At 37.6% G+C, this 18,210-nt stretch overlaps 1 protein-coding gene across 1 annotated transcript in view; it reads left to right on the top strand.

Annotated features, from left to right (window-relative positions):
* Nucleotides 1-18,210, top strand: part of CNOT2 (CCR4-NOT transcription complex subunit 2) — an 85,733-nt gene that overhangs the window by 15,516 nt on the left and 52,007 nt on the right. The gene's annotated exons all lie outside the window — the stretch shown is intronic.

Below are 18,210 nucleotides of genomic sequence, written 5' to 3'. Positions count from 1 at the left end.
AAACTGATCTACCATCAGGTATATATTCCAAAATTGGACAGTTTGGATTTTTACATCTAGATTAGTTTTGAGGGATAATATAACTTGAGATTGTGGATATGGTATATTTTTCTTTTTTGCAGAATTAAGTAAGCAGTTCTGAGTGAATGTCTTCCTTACAGAACCTTCTTATGGGAAATGCACCAAAATTAAAAGTGTGATATCCATTTAAAAATATCTTTAGCTTGTGTCCAGATAGGAGACCGAGAGTACTGGTTTCTATTTGTTTCAAAGCAGGCCTTTGCTAAGCGAACACTTTGGATTATTTGGATGTTTAAAATGACCTGATGGACGTTCTAAATAAGGTCTTGTCTCTAATGTCTCTGTTAACCCACTAACAACTAAGTAAATATGGTCTCTTGTTAAGGGTTAACACAGACATTACTTAGGCATTAAGTCTAGCTTTCCCCAGTTAACTCCAAGGAACGTGCCATAGGGTTGTTGTGAAAACTAAGCCATAGGGTTGTTGTGAAAACTAAGTGTCCAGATCCAGGGATTCCACTGCTGTGGCCGAATTAGGAGCAGGAAAACAGATTCGGAATCTTTTGGCTTTCAGTGTCCTGGAAGGTATTAGTAGTTGATAAACAGATACCGTTAAAGACGGTACGGAGGATGCCCCTTGAAAGCTGTTTAAGGGTTTATAAAGTAGAAGTTACTATTATTATTAAGCTATTCTTCATTTATGTGGTTGCTCTGATTCCTTGCAGCTGGTCTTGCAGCTCACCAAGGGCAGAGAGGAATAAGCTGTGTCTCTTAGAATTATTTTTACTTATCTGTCATTTCTTGAGAATGCTGATGTTAATCAATCATAGCCTGCAAAAGGTGTTTTCTGCAGGCAGTTGTAGTGGGTTTGGCTGAGATGAATTCATTTTCCCACAGCAGCCCTCACAGTGCTGTGCTTTGCATCACTGGCTAGAAAGGGATTGATAACACAACACTGTTTTGGCTACAGCTGAGCAGCTCTGGCACAGCATCAGAGCTGTATCTCCAACATTTCCCCCACATCAGTAGGCTGGGTGTGGGCAAAATCCTGGGAGGGGACGCAACTAGGCCAGCTGACCCAAAATAACCAAAGGACCTTCTATACCATATGAAGTCAGCTCTGATGTAAAAGCTGAGACAAAGAGGAGGAAGGGGAGTGCTATTTGTTATTTTACAAAGTTTGCCTTCTGCGGCAGTTGCTACAGGTGCTGAAGCCCTCCTTCCTGGGAAGTGGCTTGCTGAGGGGAAGTGGAGAGTTAACCTCTTTTTTTCCTCTTTACTTCTGCATGTGCAAACTTCTGGTTTTGGTTTAGTAAGCAGACCTAGCTCTAGAGTTGTTTTCTGTCTTACTTTCTTTCCCCTGTGCATGTGGGAGGGGAGAGCGATAGAGCAGCTTGGTGGGCACCTGGTATCCAGCCAAGGTCAACCCATCACAGAAGCAAAAAGCATTAGATAGATAGATTTTAGAAAAATTGTGGAAATTGAGTTTTTGGACAATGTGGACTGTTTAGAACAGTGTCACATTTTCTCTTTTGGAAGCAAGACACAGAAACCATTTATGCAAGATGTTGGTTTCCCCTAGACAGAGATCATGGAAGAGCAATATAAACATATTCTGTGGTGTCAGCCTTCTGAGTGAAATATCAGCTGCAGAGCAATGGCTCTGATACAGCCATGTCTGAGCAAGCTATTTATGATCATTACCAGCACAAAAAGCTTTGTGCTTCCTTTTTTCTCTGCATTCATAAATGGTTCCCGGCAAACAATGGTCTGCCAGCACAGGTACCTGCATGAGAGAGAAGTGAGCAACTAAGCAAACCCAAGAGATCTGGCCAGTCAGTAAACTGGCTAGAAAGTTGCTGTGAGAACCAATGCAGAAGTTGGTTGGCAGAGCCTCCTCTGATAAATGAGGAAAGTAATTTTTAAACTGTTCCTTGCTAGACAGGCTTGCAAGCACTGCCTTAGGCTCTAACAATTATCTCTGATTTCCAGCAACGCAGCTGAATTAAAGAGAGCTGCTACATCCGGAAAAGATGAACAAGTTTCTAAAGAGATATTTCAGGTACTTTGCTGTGTTTTTCTCCAGCTTAAGCATGATCTATTACTTACTCATGCTTAAGCATGAGCTATTACTGTTCTTGGGGGTTCTCACAGAATGAGGTTTTGGAGGTCATAGTTGGGAGTATTTCATAGATGGAGCAAGATCTTGGCTTGACAATTAATTTAAACATGTCATTGAACTAAGATGTTTTTGGTCTGCTCATGGTGTGATATTTCACGGAGTATCCATTGGAAATTGGCTGAGTTGAGGTGAAATCCATAATTCTTTCTATACAGGATGTTTTTTTTCTGTTTGTAGCATGTATACTTCTTTTGCACACCATTTTCAGAATAAGTTCAGCTTTTTACGAATATCACTTAGTAAGCTACTAACCCAAAACAGAACAGTTCAGTTGGGATGAATTTGGAAAATGAGTTATGGCAACATTAAGCTTTGTGGAGGAAAATTTTAGAATCTGCCATCTTACATGCCTCTGAGTGTTTTATTTTGGGTTTTTTTTTAGTTTGGTTTTGTTCAGATTTTAGCTCTATGCCTGTCTTATCCAAAGGTAGTTTTCTGATACTTTCCTAACAATCAAATTACTTTTTGTCTTCGAGTGTGTCTGTTTCCAGGAGCCAGACTTCTGTAGTAGCAAGTCCTAAGTCGTGCTCATGGGTGCTATAGGCTGAGTATGCCTTATAGTAAACTTACAGAATTTATTTTGCTAAGAATAGCAGTTTTTATAGTAAGTTCTGTTTGTCTCACTTCTCAAACTTTAAATGGAGACAGAAGCTGCATTCTTTGCATTCTATCCATAGTGAGGGAATGAAGGAGGAAACTCGTGCCTTTCAGCAAAGAGTATAAACCTGGGATTTGCTCTTCTGCATAGTTGCAAAATATGCTAACAATTCCCTGTAGCTTTTGTTTGTGTTACTACACTCAACTGGTTAAGATCTGTCCAGTACTAAAAAAAAAAATTCAGTGCAGAATTTTAGCTTTAGAGATTCTTCAATAATATGAAAAGGGAGAAAAAATAGCTCTGATCATATTAATTCTCATCCCCAGTCTTAGGGACAATGGGGCTTACAGGATTAGCAATCTGTTGCTCTCAGTGTTTAAGTGGTACTGTCTGAGACCTTTGGGGTTTTTTCCCTGGCCTCAGTTTCTCTTTATGTTCTCGTCAAAGTGAGCAAAAATTTAATATAGACGTGTTCAAGTCAACTAAAAGCAAACTCAAGAAGAGACCTATTATTTGATAATATTCTTTATTAAACATTAACTGTTATGTTACGCTTTTTCAAATCTTTCCATTTGTTCTGTTATTCTTTTTTGTTTGAAGAGTGTGCTGAACTTTCAAAAATGTTTTGCATATTGATATTGTAACTTAAAACATACTCAGACTCCAGACACGTATAAGAACAGAGATTATACCAGCATTATTTTTAATTGATTTGCCATGGAATGGTTTTGAATACTTGTTTTGTTATTGTATTGTTACAGAGCTTTTTTTAAGGGACAGAAGCTGTCAAATAGGTAGCAAGAAGTATTGGAATGTGAGGTAGCTGGCGAATGAAACTATTGGGAAAGCTTCCTAAAAATACTATATATTTTTATATTTAAATCTATGTAACTATCATGATCTCTAGCTTTGACTTTGGAGCATTTTTGTATGCTTTTGGATGATACATATTTTTCATCTTAATTACATATAGTCAAGATAATTTCTGGGTGCTCATTTCTACATGCTTAATACTGCAGAAGAAGGATTTAGCTTACATAGTAACATTTGTAATAATGAAATTTGACTTAGTCTTAAATGTTCTAGTGTATCTTACTTTAAAAGAATGATTCTTAATATATTGTAAAATAAAGGAGTGCTCAGTATAGCTGCATTTATTAGTGCCTGTGTAACGACACAGTTTTAATTACAAGCTCATTGTGCTTTCAGATGTATCTGTGCTTACACTAAAAAGTATTTTTTTTCTTTAGCTTCCATCTGAATGTTACTAGTGCCTTACAAACTAGTGAGTGCAATTACTGTTCTGGTCCATCAAGAAATTGAGAGTGGGGTAGCATAGACAATACCGAAACAATCAATAATTAGACCCAAAGAGTTTGTCATTTAGCTATTCAAATTTAAAGAGCAAAAGGCTGAATCATTCACTGACTTGAGAACTGAGCAGGTTTATGAGAGATGAAATGAATAAACTTCATGTTTTTTCTAGGTACTTTGGATTTACCAATCAGGAATAGAAAGGTGTTTTCTAATCAAAAGCAAAATAACCTGGACACTAATCAGCTGCAAGAGATGTGCATTTTGCTTAATTGTCAGTACTACCTTGCTCCATCTTACTAAATGAGCGTAAAATCTGAATGGACCCTGGAAGGAATAATTATAGGCTTACTTTCTGTGTTAAATGCAGCTAGATTTTTGTAATTTTGATTGAGAAGTACACGTGCTCTGCAAAGACTGAATTGTTTTATCTGTTAACCGTGTCTAAATTGTTAGTGTACTTGGCCAAAGACAGTTTTCAGTTAAACATTCAGTTATAAGAGACTGTGCTGTGACATTTAATGTGAAACCCAACTTTTTTTGAAATTCCCATATTAAGGATATGTTATTATGGGGCAGATATATATACTGATGTGCTTTTTTTGTATCTTTCTCCTTGAATTTTTCTCCCTTGTTGTCTGTTTAAAGCAAGAGGAGGGAAACCAAAGGGAAAGGTGAAAGTCTCTTCTACAACCCTCTTTCCCTCCTTACAAAAAGGGGTATGGATACAACTTTTTTTTCAGACCCTAATTTAAAATGGTCTGTGCCCTGTTGGTATCAGTAAAATTCCAGTGTGCAAAGGCACTTGCTTTGGGGAAGGGATTGACTCCAATCCCTAATTAAACATAGCTTGATTTCTCTCACGAGTTTCTGATTTGACTTCAGTGAGGCTCATTGTGTATATGGCATTTCCACTTAAGAGTATGTTGTGTAAAAATAAAGTAGAAGAGTGATTGAAAGGGCACTGCTAGTTTGTTTTAAGTTGATACTTTCCAGTAACGTATTTTGAATACTTTACCATGAGGCCTTTTTTATTTATTCAAATACACTTATTTTTCCCCCTGCATATCACTTGCTGATCTACAATTTGCTGCAGAAACCTTTGCTAGTCAGCAAAGGTATCTTGCTACTCTCTTCTCCTGGAGCACTTTGTGCTGTCTGCTGTCTCTTCAGAGCTAGGGTTGTTGCCCTTGTACCCTGGTTGGTCTGGGCAGATGGGAGTGCATGAGCAGAGCACAGCGTCCATGGATGCACCACGAAGGGGCTGTAAGAATGAAACCAGTGATCTGCAAAGTGCTCTCAAGCCAAACAAGCAAAAAGGCTAATGATATTTTGAATTAACTTTCCTCAGTGGCTTGGCATTTGTTTGCCAGCAGGTCTGACAAGAGCATAAACCACTGTTTCATGGTTTAATAAAGTTCACGAGGGGCATTTAGTGAAATCATGTGTTCTTGATTCTCTACAGAGTATATATTGAGGGTGAAGGCATATCTCCTTACCTTTGTATTCCTGAGTCCTACTTAGGAGATATGTAGCTGTTTATCATGAATTGCAATTTTATTTTGCTCTGATATTGTTACTGCATTACTGTAAATTTACTCTACTGACAATCTAAAAATAAGGGCATTTGGAGTTATCTTAATATCCGCTTAACCATCAGCGGATAAAATTCTTGAAACATGTATGGGGTAATATACTGTGGTGTTGAGTTAAAAGAGCAATTGGAGAAAAAAGATACACCCATGTCTGGGCTGTGTTGTTTGAATAAATTAAACAAAATGGATCTGCATCAGTACCTGAATGGATTAGACTAGCCCAGTCGTGCACTTATAGCTCCACATAAATATATGATGTTTGAGGAATTAAGTGGGAGAAAACTTGGAGAATCTATTAGGTGAAATAGAGTGAAATTCAGTTTCAGTGTATGAGTTGGTTTAGCTGCAATGGTGTATACTGACCAATTTCAAACAAAAAAGCAGGAATATTGCAGATGCGCTCAGATGGGTGCTGTTGATGTGTGCTGAACTCCCAGTGTCCAGGGGCTGGGTTGTTGCTGTTGGAACTGTCTTGGCTCTGTTTCTGCACACATTGTGCCAAAGGCTGCATGTGCTCTAAAGCTGGAGCTTAGATCCTGCATAAAACAGTTGGGCAAATACTTAGTTAACCTGTTAACTTATTTGCCCGAACATCTAATTGAATGTAATACTCCTTTAACTATACTAAACAAACAAAAAATTAAATTTGCAAGTTTTTAACAGATGTGAAGATTGCTTTACCTTTGAGGCATGAGTCATGTAGGTGTTCACACAGAGATCCTTGTGTGTTCATAGCTATTTGAATTACAGACTACTTCTATTTGTAAGTGGTATTTAGCTGGAGTATTCTTGGTGCCCTCCCCTGTTTACTGACAACACTTGGCTGTTTTTGTTCTTCCCTGAGCTGCAGAGTTTTTTACTTGAAGTTTCTGGCCTTTAAATCTACTTGCCCTACTTGTCATTGGCATTTGTGTTAGTGACTTTGTGATCTTTTCAAGCTCTGTGTATTGTACGACAGGGCCAAAGATGGTGGCAAGGTGAAAAAACTTCTCAATAGCAGATGAGATGGATGCTTGCTTATTTAACCTGTCTGGGCATGTGCTCCAGGCTGCGGATTTGTGGGGCATGGTGGTGGATCTCTTTCTCACATCATCTAGAAATGAAGTAACTTTATAATACAATACAGGTCGGCAGTCATCTTTGTCTATCAGAGAGAGCACAATCCCCAGGTATTAGTAGGATAATGGCTTTGCTTCCAGGATTTAGCTGAAGGCATGGCAATGGTCTGTGTATTAGAAACAGAAAAGGCATCCTGTGACCTCGCAGATGCTGTGCGGCAGCTAGATTGTTCTTACCTGCAGGTATGGCTGAAGCCCAGCTCTGCTTCACTGCTGATTTCTGTTTTCTTGGCTGTAGGAAAGAAATGTCAGGAGTTCTAGCCTTCTAGGGGGATGTTCTTGGTGTTGCCTTCATGTCTGGCTGTCTTGACACAGAGAAATTTTAACAGAGTTTACAGATAGGCAGGAATATGTTTTGCCAAAGCACTTGTATCTGTTGTAGAGGATATGCCTGCGTTGTTTGACCTGAAAACAGATGGTCTCATGTTGACAGGTTTTCTAGCTGACAGCATCCTTTCTTTTGCCTCTTTTATTTTTTAGAGGCTTTTTTTCCCAAATAAAGTGACACTTTTACACTTCTTGGAGACCTTGGCTTCAGCTTTTCCTCACTTTCTTTTCAGACATGAAGAAAAATAGTCGCAGTTGAAGGCTTTATAAGCTTTACCTCTAGTTCTAATGACCCATTTGTATTCACTCTGTTTGCTGTCGCTGTAGGTGTCCCAGCAGGTTCATATTGCCCATTTTGTCCACCCTGCCAGCAGTTTTCTTTCTCTGAAGTGAAAAAAACCCCGGAGAACCAACCAGACAGCCAACCCAAACCCACAACAAACTCTCTCTCCTGTTCTTGATGCACTTAGCCACAAGTCCTACTGTTCGTACATGTCCTACAGTTTGTCACTACCTTTATCTTTCTGCAGTCACTGTGGAATTTTGTTGTATAAAATTTTATTGCACTTTAGAGAGGATTTTTTATTGCCTGTTTTTCTAATATCAAAAAGGAGGAGAAAGATGAAATAATTTTATTCTGAACCATTCATCTTCTCCTCTCCCTTTTCCTTCAGGCTTTGTGACTGGCCGTTCCCTTGGCCATTTGGGAAATTAATTGGTGTCTCTCTTGATTTCAAGACACTGCAATGGAAATATGGAAGTGAGCATCACAGAGGGAGTATCTGTATTTTTTTAGTGATGCAGATCTGCTAACAGTAAAATACCTGATTGATTGGCTTCTTTATCACACTAAGGTATGGTTATGATGTCTCCTTCAATGGGAATAAAATAGGGTTCTCTTAACTGAGATTCAGGAAACTATTTTGACTTGAAGCATCTTTTTTTTTTTTTTGTTCTCAATGGAAGACTAATCTTTAGACTCAGTGCCCAGAAATTTTGCCTATGTCCTATTAAGTTGGATACAGCTGACTGGGGTAATTTGTCCTGCTATCTGGATTAAAGTCCTTAGGGTTGTTTTCAAAACAGCTTTCTCCTTCCAATGTAAAGTTTAATTAACATTAGTTTTACTTAATCTATGGTGGGATTCGCAGGTCTTGCACTTTAGAGTTGTCCATTCCAGAGAAACAGAAATGTTACATCATTTTTCTATAACTGGTAAGTGAAGTGGAAGGACGAAGAGGTTTCTGTCTTTGGGTGACAGTGATGGTATATATCACTACAGTATAGCAGTATTGAAGAAAATGCTGTAAAGTCACGTGATGCTCATCAAGACAAAATAATTTAACATGTCAGGGATTGAGTTTGCTTTTCGTTGTACTCTGGATGTTTTGAGTACCTTAGCAAAAGCCTCAGTCACTTCATGACTTGGATCCTGAGTGTGAGGTTTAGACCTGTGAGGTAGACATCTACAGATAGATCTGTCATCTGTCTTATGCATTCAGAGAATAGTTCTTGAAATATCAATTCAGTTTATGATTGTGCTGAAATGGTGTGTGTCGTGATTTGAACACCTTAGCACAGCAGGATCAAGGTTTGCCTTAGACCAGTGAGAAAGTTTGTTGCTCTTTTGAATAATATCCATGCTCCTGTTTGGGCTTGCTTCGGCCTATTGTTGGAAGCCTGAAGATATTTTTTCATTTTCATTTTTCCAGCAGTTAATGTCTTCCGGATTTAGGATAATTTTGGTCTAATATTTCTTTAATTAAAATTTGAGATTTAAATAGTACAATGGATATTTTGAAATATCCTTATTGAGAAGAAAAACAGTCTAAAACAGCATAATGGTTTGGGTAGCTGAAATTTCCAAGTCACAGAAGAGATGAGACCATAAAAGCAGGTAGTATCAACAGAAAACTGTGTAGTTTCACCGACATTGTAAACACTTAGTTATGCTGGCCCAAACCAGAGTTACTACTTTTTTTTTTTTTTACCATTCCCATGTGAAGTTGCTTTCATCTGCATGTTTATTCTCATTTTGGGTTATTTCAGCACTGGAAATGACTCAGTATTACAGTAATGTCAATTAGCTACTTTCCATACTTTTCCCTGTACAGCACATTAAGATTTTCTTGCTAGTGTATTGTCTAAGAAGACTACTGGTGTTCATTTTTACCACTCTTCCTTGTAAGGAACCTCTGTTGGATCTTTGCAATGTGGACCAAGTCAGTGTTTTTGCAATGCTGTATTTTTATGAGTTTTTGTTGTGACATTTACTTGCCCCTTTTTATCCTTTTAGCAGTCTGAAATCTAATTAAATGAATGTTTTGTAATTTTTTAGTCATCTTTATCAAAAATAAGTAGTCCTTCTATTGGAAATTCACTCCCCAGGTGAAATCTTCAGTGTATGTGCTCTCCCAAGTATGGAGAAAGGCATGAGTGTGGGCACAGATAAGAGATGTTGATTTTAGTTATCTTGTCAGAGGTCCAATATGTGGAGGAATTAAAAGTGAAAGATGAAAAGGAGTTGTCAAGTCATACAGGCTAATGAAGAATTTTGAAGGAAGCAGTTGAGAAATGCAATTGAATGTGAATATGGTTAGCCAGAAACTGAATATTATCTTAGGTTTTATGAATTTGAATACTCTTCCATTGCTTTGTGATCTTTTCAGGACAGGAGGAATAAAAGAAAGCTTACATTATACGACTTTTATATTTAGGTTTTTTTTTTTTACTCCTGCCAGTTGGTAAAGCTTGTGACATCTGTAGTTGGTTGGGAGACCTTTTTATTGAAATCTGTATGTACACACACTTGTGTGTGTGTTGTTTATATCTTGATCTATGGATTGTTATTCCCCTGTCCCCTAAGTCTGGTGAAGTGGGAATGTTTGTTCTGCTGGGATTGTTAGGTTGTCTGTGTGATGCAAGTGAACAAGAATGTGGTTGTAAGGTACCAAGTAGAGAGGGTTTATTTTTGTTTACAAGCATACTTGACAGAAAAGTATATAGACATGTGTATGTTTTAGGATTATCTCTTCATTAATATGTCAAAGCTAGTAATTCATAATCCTGCATTATTTTTCTTCATAATTATCAGATGATGACTCTTTCTGAATGGAAACCGTTGTTGTAATTTGGATTCACGTGTGCAAAGAAAAGACAACGGTGATTTTATTTCATGAAGTGGTTAAAGGGGAAACTGATGCTAGAAAAAACTCCAAGTTCTTTCTCCCCACTTAATTTTACCTGCATAGTTAGAAGATTAACTTGGATATTTCTGTGCATCTCTACTTACTAAGTCGAGTCTAGGAGGTGAACTTGTCTGCAAAGTCGTGGTGGTTCTGCTCCGAGAGCTGTCTCCCACTTAAGTTAATAGTGGTCGTATCTGTAGTAAAATCATTCAGGATTACTGGTCCTTTATGCTTAATGTTTGTTTTCTGTTAACTGTCTTTTGTATAGTTATTTTGTGCTCTTGCCAAAGCTCTGCACATTTGAGCAGTTTATAAATAATTTTTGATTGTCCTAAGAGCAGTTCATTGATGCCTGTTCTACTTCAGGCTTCAGGTGCTGCATCCTGAGATACTATTGTCAATGTAGAGCTTAGGCGAGTGTAAGATGCAGTTGAAATAGAATATGGGAGAGAATAAGTAAATGAGCTCCAGATAAATATAATAAATGGTAAACTCTGTCTTAGTTTATTGGTTTTGGCTGTTCAGTTACTCATTTTAGATGCTGGTTGCGTATCTGTGTGACAGATAAAGTGATCATATTCTCTTTAGCATGAGCCATTAGAATTCTGGTGTGACAAATTTAGCATTATTGGCTTTGTTCCAGTCAGTAAGATCTGAGGAAATGTGAAGTATGCTCCAGTAGATGCAGTGACTGGGTCTGCCTTATGCTTTACTACTTCTAACAAGTTTGAAATCTGATTCACCTGCCTCTTCAGAAATCTGCTGTAGGCAGTGGCTTGAGATCGCTCTAGGAGCAATTCCGTCCCTGACACTTCTCTCGCCTGTTAAACCTAGGTGTTGCTTTTGAAAGCAGGATTCTTAATGCAGCTGTTTCTGAGTTCTTCCATTACTGGCAAAGAACCTGTACTGCAGACTTGGTTGGTTTGGTGGAGCATACAAAAGGGCCTTTTTTTTTTTAATTTATGCATTCGTAGACAAAGGAGGATGGTGCTATTACTCTGTAAGTAAAAAAAAATTCTCTGGGCAGTTTGTTCCTGAAAAAGACCTGAAGTGGTTGGGAATAAAATCACTGATCAGATGAAGGTTTTTCAGGTGTGTAAAATCAAAGCAGTGTAAGAATATTTGAATTTAAAGAACAATGCTGTAATGAAATTAATATTCAACTATGGTAAATGCAAATCAAAATTAAAAATAATGAAATTGTCCATCAGTCAAGACTATTGAGTCTGAGGCTAGAGAGGAAACATCTTTCAAAGTAATTCTTCTACAGGGAAAAATGCGGGCAGTATTCAAAATGCAAATATTAAACTAATGTATCTCAAATAGAAGCAGACTATAAAAAGCTGTGTCTTAGTTTAGAGTAGAGGAAATTTTGCAAAATGACATGCATATTTTAATGTGCTTCAGTATAAACACTGTTTTGACTGGATTTTTTACTGGAATTTCAAAATTAAATAATGAAATCTTTCCAGTAGTGAAATACTTCCTGTTGTCTTTGCTCTATGTAACCTAAGGTTTTAATGTCAGAAGCATCTATGGTTTAGTTTTGCATTAATCTGTATTAAAGTTTGGAATGCTTGAAGAAATGCTTTTCATTTTTTCTGGCCCATATCATGTGTGTGTTTGGTATATTTTTTTAACTGAGATTTCTTTGTACTGAGACAGTTGTCCAAACTGTATGGTCTGAGGTCCAAAGTGGGACTTGTCAATGTGAATACTGCACCGTTTTTCTGAAAATCAAATGTCGGTGGGAGGAAGAGAAGCCGTTCTTTAAGAAAATGTTTTCTTTTTTTTCTCTCAAATCTAATATTAATAGCCATTTTTTCTTTTTATTTTTCATAGATTTTTATTTATTTTCTGTGATCTCTCTCTTACTTTCTTCTAAAATAAGATTGTTCTTTGTGTATGTTGTCTTTGTTTGGAGTTGTTCTTTTTTTGTTTGTTTCTTTGTTTCATTTTGTAATGTTATTGTTAAGATTTTTAAACCCCTAGCAATGTTTTTTATCTACTTGTTAAAATGGAGGGTGAGTCACTCAGTTGGGGTTTGTAAAGCTAAACCCTAAACTTAGGTTGCAGATGGAGTCTGATTGGGTGTTACTCTTTAAGCTTATTTTGAAAGGTTTTGTACAAAACCAAACTGTGCTGAAACAACCATGTGTTCTCCAGGGGTGGAGCAGGATATTTGAGTAGAGAAGCAATAGATCCTGTATATTTCAACAAGAGCTTTTGGCATATACTGGTGCAGTCTACATAACTTAGTTAAGGAGGTGTGTCATAGGCTGAAGCTTCTGTAAGTTGTTTGGAAAACTGTAGTATGAATATTTCACTGTGAAATTGTAGGAAATTTCAGGTTTCATATGCATTTTCTTGAGGCTAGTACTGGACACTACTTTTCCTGAATTATTGACAGATAGAATAGAAAGTAAATGTACACACTTTGCATAAAAAGGCAAATACAGAAATACCAAACAATACAAATATATGATGAGGAGTACAGCGCAGTTAGCAGGAAAGGAGGTAGTGCTTGCACTGAGCAGTAAAACATTCAAACCTGCAGTGTGTTGTTGAGGGGAACAGAGAAACTGACACTGTTCTGGGGTGTGTTCATAGGAGTGCCTGTGTCCAAACACTAGTGAAATACAGTGGCTGCGTTCAACAATGTTAGAACCTCACATGGAACGCTGTACTTAAAGAAGTATATTAACTGTTACAAGGACTAAAAAGTAATGGTTCTAGCAATTTGGACCGAAAGTGCAGAGAGGAAGAACTGGAGCTGTGTAACAGGAAAGTGAGAGAGAAATGGAATTGGCAATATTGTTATAAAGCTTTGAATTAAAGGGTTTTTAGGAAGCTGGAGAGTATTCGGATAGGTGTGGTCAGATGCTGGGGATAGGTTCCTCAGGGAGATTGTATAAGGACTTTCATGAGTTTGAGAGCCACTTAATGGTGTTACCCAGTAGATACTGGCTCCTACCTTCTGGAGAACTAAAAGCTCAGGAGACAGAAACTACCATGCAGGATATGGCAGCAACTGCTCCTCTTCAGTGTGAGGTATCTCTTTGCTAGGGAGAATCTCACATTTCCTGCAAAATTTTTAATCAAATTAACATCTAATTTGGAAGGGAAGAATACAGTTTGTTGCACAGCCTTTGGGCTGAAGAATTCTCATTTCCTATAAAACACAGAAAATGAGGTGAAATTAGGATGATTTTAATGAGAATAGAGTTAGTGTTTGTAGAGGTGAAATAGACATATTTGGATAAGCATGTTTTCTTCTTAATATAACATTATTTAGGTATGTAACAAAACAATGAAGATTGACATTTTCTCATTGAAAAGTTTTTTATTTCCAATTTGGTTTGGCTATAGTGCTCTCAAGTCTTACCCATTTTGGTACTTGAGTACCAAAAGGTACTTGAGTACTTGAGGGTCCCACTCATGCTTTATCAATCCCTATCTTAGGGATGATGAGACTGGAGTGTTGTGGAATTTCAGTAATACTGTTTTAATAGTTCTGGTAAAGTTCACATTGTAATGGTGTGAGATGCCTTTCTTCCATTGGAACTAAACAAAAGACTGCTTTCGTGTAGTTTGATGCTGTAAAGAGAGGAGAAGGAGGAGCTGAGTGAAACCCAGCTCCCACTGTGACACTGCCTAGAGAGGCTTTGCAACCCAAGCCCTTTCCCTTTTTGCAAGGTGAAGGAGCAATCTAGTCTTGTGTTGGAATTATGACGCTTTAGGGGTTATACACTGATACCAATTGCTTATGCTGTGATTAAGTTTGTCATATCTGATCAGGAAAAGAATATAACCCTTTCTCTCCAATTTCTCTTATGACTTCATTATTACTTGCATGCCAGCTATGGTGCATGCTTCCATCAGTAGGTTTATAAGACTTGTTGACAGAAGCCATTCCATGTAGAGCAAGTCTGAACTTAATGTAATAAATAAATGTAGTAGCCTTAATGACTACAGTGTTAGAAGAAGTACTTAGTACTGAGGCATGCTAGAATCAAAATCGTAACATTTTAAGGCAAGTAAAGAAAGCAGCATTAGGGAGTGCGAGGTGAATATAGACTCTACCCAGAAGGGGGTTGAGCAAGCTGTGAAGTTTTATGTCCTACATGTTGAAGCTCCTGAAAGATCCACTCCCTTTCCAGGCAGGATTGTTTCTGTAAGACTTAGGTGGTATAATTTGTACTTTTTATAGCCAATGAAGTTATTATAGAAATCTCTTCTTCAAAAAAAGAAGCCTATGGGTTTTCCACAGTATTTGATACTGCCTCCATTTTGGTCAGATGAAGAGCCAGCTGTCAGACACATCCTTGTATCCAGCAGTGCCAAATCCTACTTGCTTTGGGCAGCAATACTGCTCTTTGCTACTGCTGGTGCAGGGAGAGTGTCTCTGGATTATCTGGCTATGCAACTTGGGAGACCAGGTTCATTTGCAGAACCAGAGGCATCTGAAACTTTCTGCTGGCTTTTTGGTGGTGTATGCTGACTTCGCAACCTTTTTAAGTGGAAAGAGGAAGACAGCAGCTTGCCTACTATCCTCTGTTTCTTTGCTGGATGTGATGAGGCTGAGTGTGCTGGACAGTGTGTGCCAACACTGGAGACAACAGCCTGCCCTGCTTTTCTTCCTCCCATTGCCCCACTGTTGCCAAACTAGGTTGTGTTGCATGGTTCACTGGACTTGGGGCTGTGCTTGAGTTGCTCAGGGACCACAGGGCTGACTGCTGTGGACCTGGGCAGCTTGGTTTCTTTTTTCAGGCTTTCTTCTAGGCTGTGTTTGATGGTAGCCTCCTTGAATAGGTCCCCTACAGTGTCAGTGCTTTGGGAATGATTTCACTGAAGGGTTTTGGTTGAATGGCTTAAAAAATTTTGCAGAATAAGTATGTCCAAATTAGTTAGCAAAGGTAGTTTGAAATGTTGCCACTTTTCTGAGGTAAGGAACTGTAGGAAAGTATTGTGAGAAGGGATGATGCAAAACACCTGGTTGTGTTATGCCTCTTCTGGGCATCACTCTTACAGTGTGGTGTGCTCTTTGGCTTTCTGGTGAAAAACAAATTACAACTTTGTGATTGTGTGCAACAGCAGGCTCCTTCTCTAGACCCTGAAAGGTCACCATCTGCTTTCCCAATTGCTTTTTCGTGATCTTTTGTTTTCTGTTTGTTTGTTTGTTTTAATTGTTTTTTATTTTTCTTTCCATTATTTTCTCAATAAACTAAGTTTTCTGTTGGAGGTGGTTTTGCTTTTCCTTTTTCTCCTTTGGATTTGGAAATAGGGAATTTGTGCTTTCAGCTTCTGGTTTTGTCTTTCCAGCCATCTCTGAAAACTATTGGTTCATGAATTTGAACTTGATCTTTTGCTGTCCCAAGCATTGGGTTTGGAAGCATTTCTGTCTTTTTGTAAGGAGGAGAAGTTCCATGTAAGGTAGATAATGGGAAGAGTTGCCAGTATTCAAGCTCTGTTGAGGTTAACAGAGAATAAATTATGCAGAGTTAAAAATAACTTCAGCGCCATTTGTGATTTCTTATGTGGTATTCCTATAAGGCAAATCTGTATTACTAGAATAACTTGTCTGTACAGGATCAAGGCATCTATGGCTTTGTGTTTAGAGAAAGGGTCTCTAGATACTATAGATCTAGATCTCTGCAGCCCTTTATTTTTTTTTTCCTCTGGGAAAAAAGACCCCAGCACTTACTGCTGATCCATCTTTTTCCTAAATCTTCAAGCGAGTAGTAGTTTTGTTTTAAAAATGAAATTCATCTAGTTAATGACTCCTGCTTTAGTTTGAGTGTGATTATTGCTTTTCTATGGCATTTGGATTTTGCTTTAAAACTACACAGAACCTTTTTAGTTTATTTTCAGTGTATAAAATGTTTTCAAATTTTTATTTTTTTTTTCTGTTTATGGAACAATAGGTCTTGTAAGAAGGTTGGAAGATAACAATATATTTTACTAATAAGGTTTTATCAGTCTACTAATTTACAGGAAATGGTCACTGGTCAAAATTTGCTTACCTGAGCAGACAAAAAATTAATGGGCAAAAGTACAATGTGTAGGTACATTGCTATTTTCAGTGTGCTTAAGGTTCTTTGAGGAGAACCTTATTCTAAGAAAATGAGATTAGGTCTGAAAATGTAAGATTCTGGGTTTTAAAGTATTTAGGTAGCAGATTCAACAATGAGGTGTTGAAGGAACTGGCTTTGAAGTCTATTAATGTGTTCCCTACCTTTTTCAGTTTTTATTAAAAAGTGACAAGGAATGTTGATGCATTTGAGTGGTCAAGAGAAATTTTTAAAAGTCTACATGTACTTTAAAAATTTTTGCAAATACTTTTCTGTAAGATTTGTAAACACAGTGTTCCCAAAAGTGATAGTCTTCCCAAATTTGAACATTTCTAATTTATAAAGTGTTCTAGCATTTTTAGTTTTTGTTGGATGGGGTTTTACTACATTCAGTGCATTGAAACATAGTGCAATAGTTGTTACACTTCAGTATCATTTACTGCAGTCAGTAATCATAACGAAAGTTAGTCACAGTTCTGTGATTGTAAATTTGCAGCAGCTTTACCGCACAGAGAGTGGTTGAGTTCTGCATTTTGGAATATGAATAAGAAACACGTTTTATTTATCCCCTTAAAAAAATCCTTCATATTAACAGTCTGATTTATACATAAACATTCTTTGGATTCCCTAGTGTTCCTTCAGCTGAAATGGCAAAGGCTAAAAAGATCTACGAAGAACCTTCTTGGTCTTGCTTATACAGAAATGTATATTGTTAATAATGATATGAAATACTTTAAGATAGCACTGCATTTAATTCAGTAAAACCATCTTTGAAGATGAAAGGTTCAATTTCAGGACTGTTTTTTATTTTAGCATCAACAAGTAGAATTTCAGTGGCTGTGTTTTTTATTGCAAGTCTCAAACTGTGGTACTATGCAGGGTAGCCAGTTTTGATATTTATGGCCTAAACATAGAGTAGGAAGGAGATGACGTTTCTAAATTGGGTATTATGCCATTTTAAATGTAAAATTTGCTACGTTCTTGTGAATTAGGGTGGAATTTGGTGGACTGGACTCTGGGGGTTAGTAAAAGCTGACAAATTACTGGGAAAAAAAAGTGAATATGATAAAGCATGAAGTTAAAACCAGATGAGTTAGCTTTGGGGTTTTGCCAAATTGCATTTGAAAGTAGCATGGTCACGTTCCCAGGAACTTGTCATGACATGCTTAGGATTCATTAAGCTAAGATGAGCAGAAGAGTCAAAACCTCAAGAATAGCTTGCTTTTGTGATTACTGTGTTTTACATTTTGGCAATATGTGTTTGATTTTAATGATACACTCTGGAAAGTCCCAGGAGTGATTTTAAAGAATTTTTCCTTTCTGTTGTCATGTATTGTTTGTTATGCTCAGTTGGCACAGGTTAGTTTCTTGTTCCTCAGGGTAATTTATCAGTGTGTTCCTTTTGCATCCAAGATTGTCTCCAGATTGTTTTGGCTTTCTTAGAGCAAGGCTGGGTAGGTAGTTTACCATTAGGGACTGTGGCTTTCAGCAGTAGTTTCTAAAAATTATTTTTGTGGCAGTTGGTTTCTCCTCAGTCTCTCATGCAGTGCTTGAGCTGAGACCAGAGAATCCTGTGGTGTGGAATTGCAGTTCCCTGTGCAGGTGAGAGCTATGCAGCAAAGATATGTGCATACTGGTAACCAGGAGTTTGAAAAGTTGTAGTTCCAGATATCCTTGGTATCAGGATGAAAAAACTTGCCATGACTGACTTAGTTGCTGTGATAAGGAAGGCAGATGAGTGTTCTTGTTCATGAATTTATATATTCTGAACCAGGCAGTAGGATCCCTTCTTAAAG

Source organism: Camarhynchus parvulus, chromosome 1A (assembly GCF_901933205.1).
Source record: "Camarhynchus parvulus chromosome 1A, STF_HiC, whole genome shotgun sequence".
In the NCBI taxonomy this organism is placed as follows: Eukaryota; Metazoa; Chordata; class Aves; order Passeriformes; family Thraupidae; genus Camarhynchus; species Camarhynchus parvulus.
Note: the sequence above shows the minus strand (reverse complement) of the source record. Positions and strands in the feature narration are given on the sequence as shown.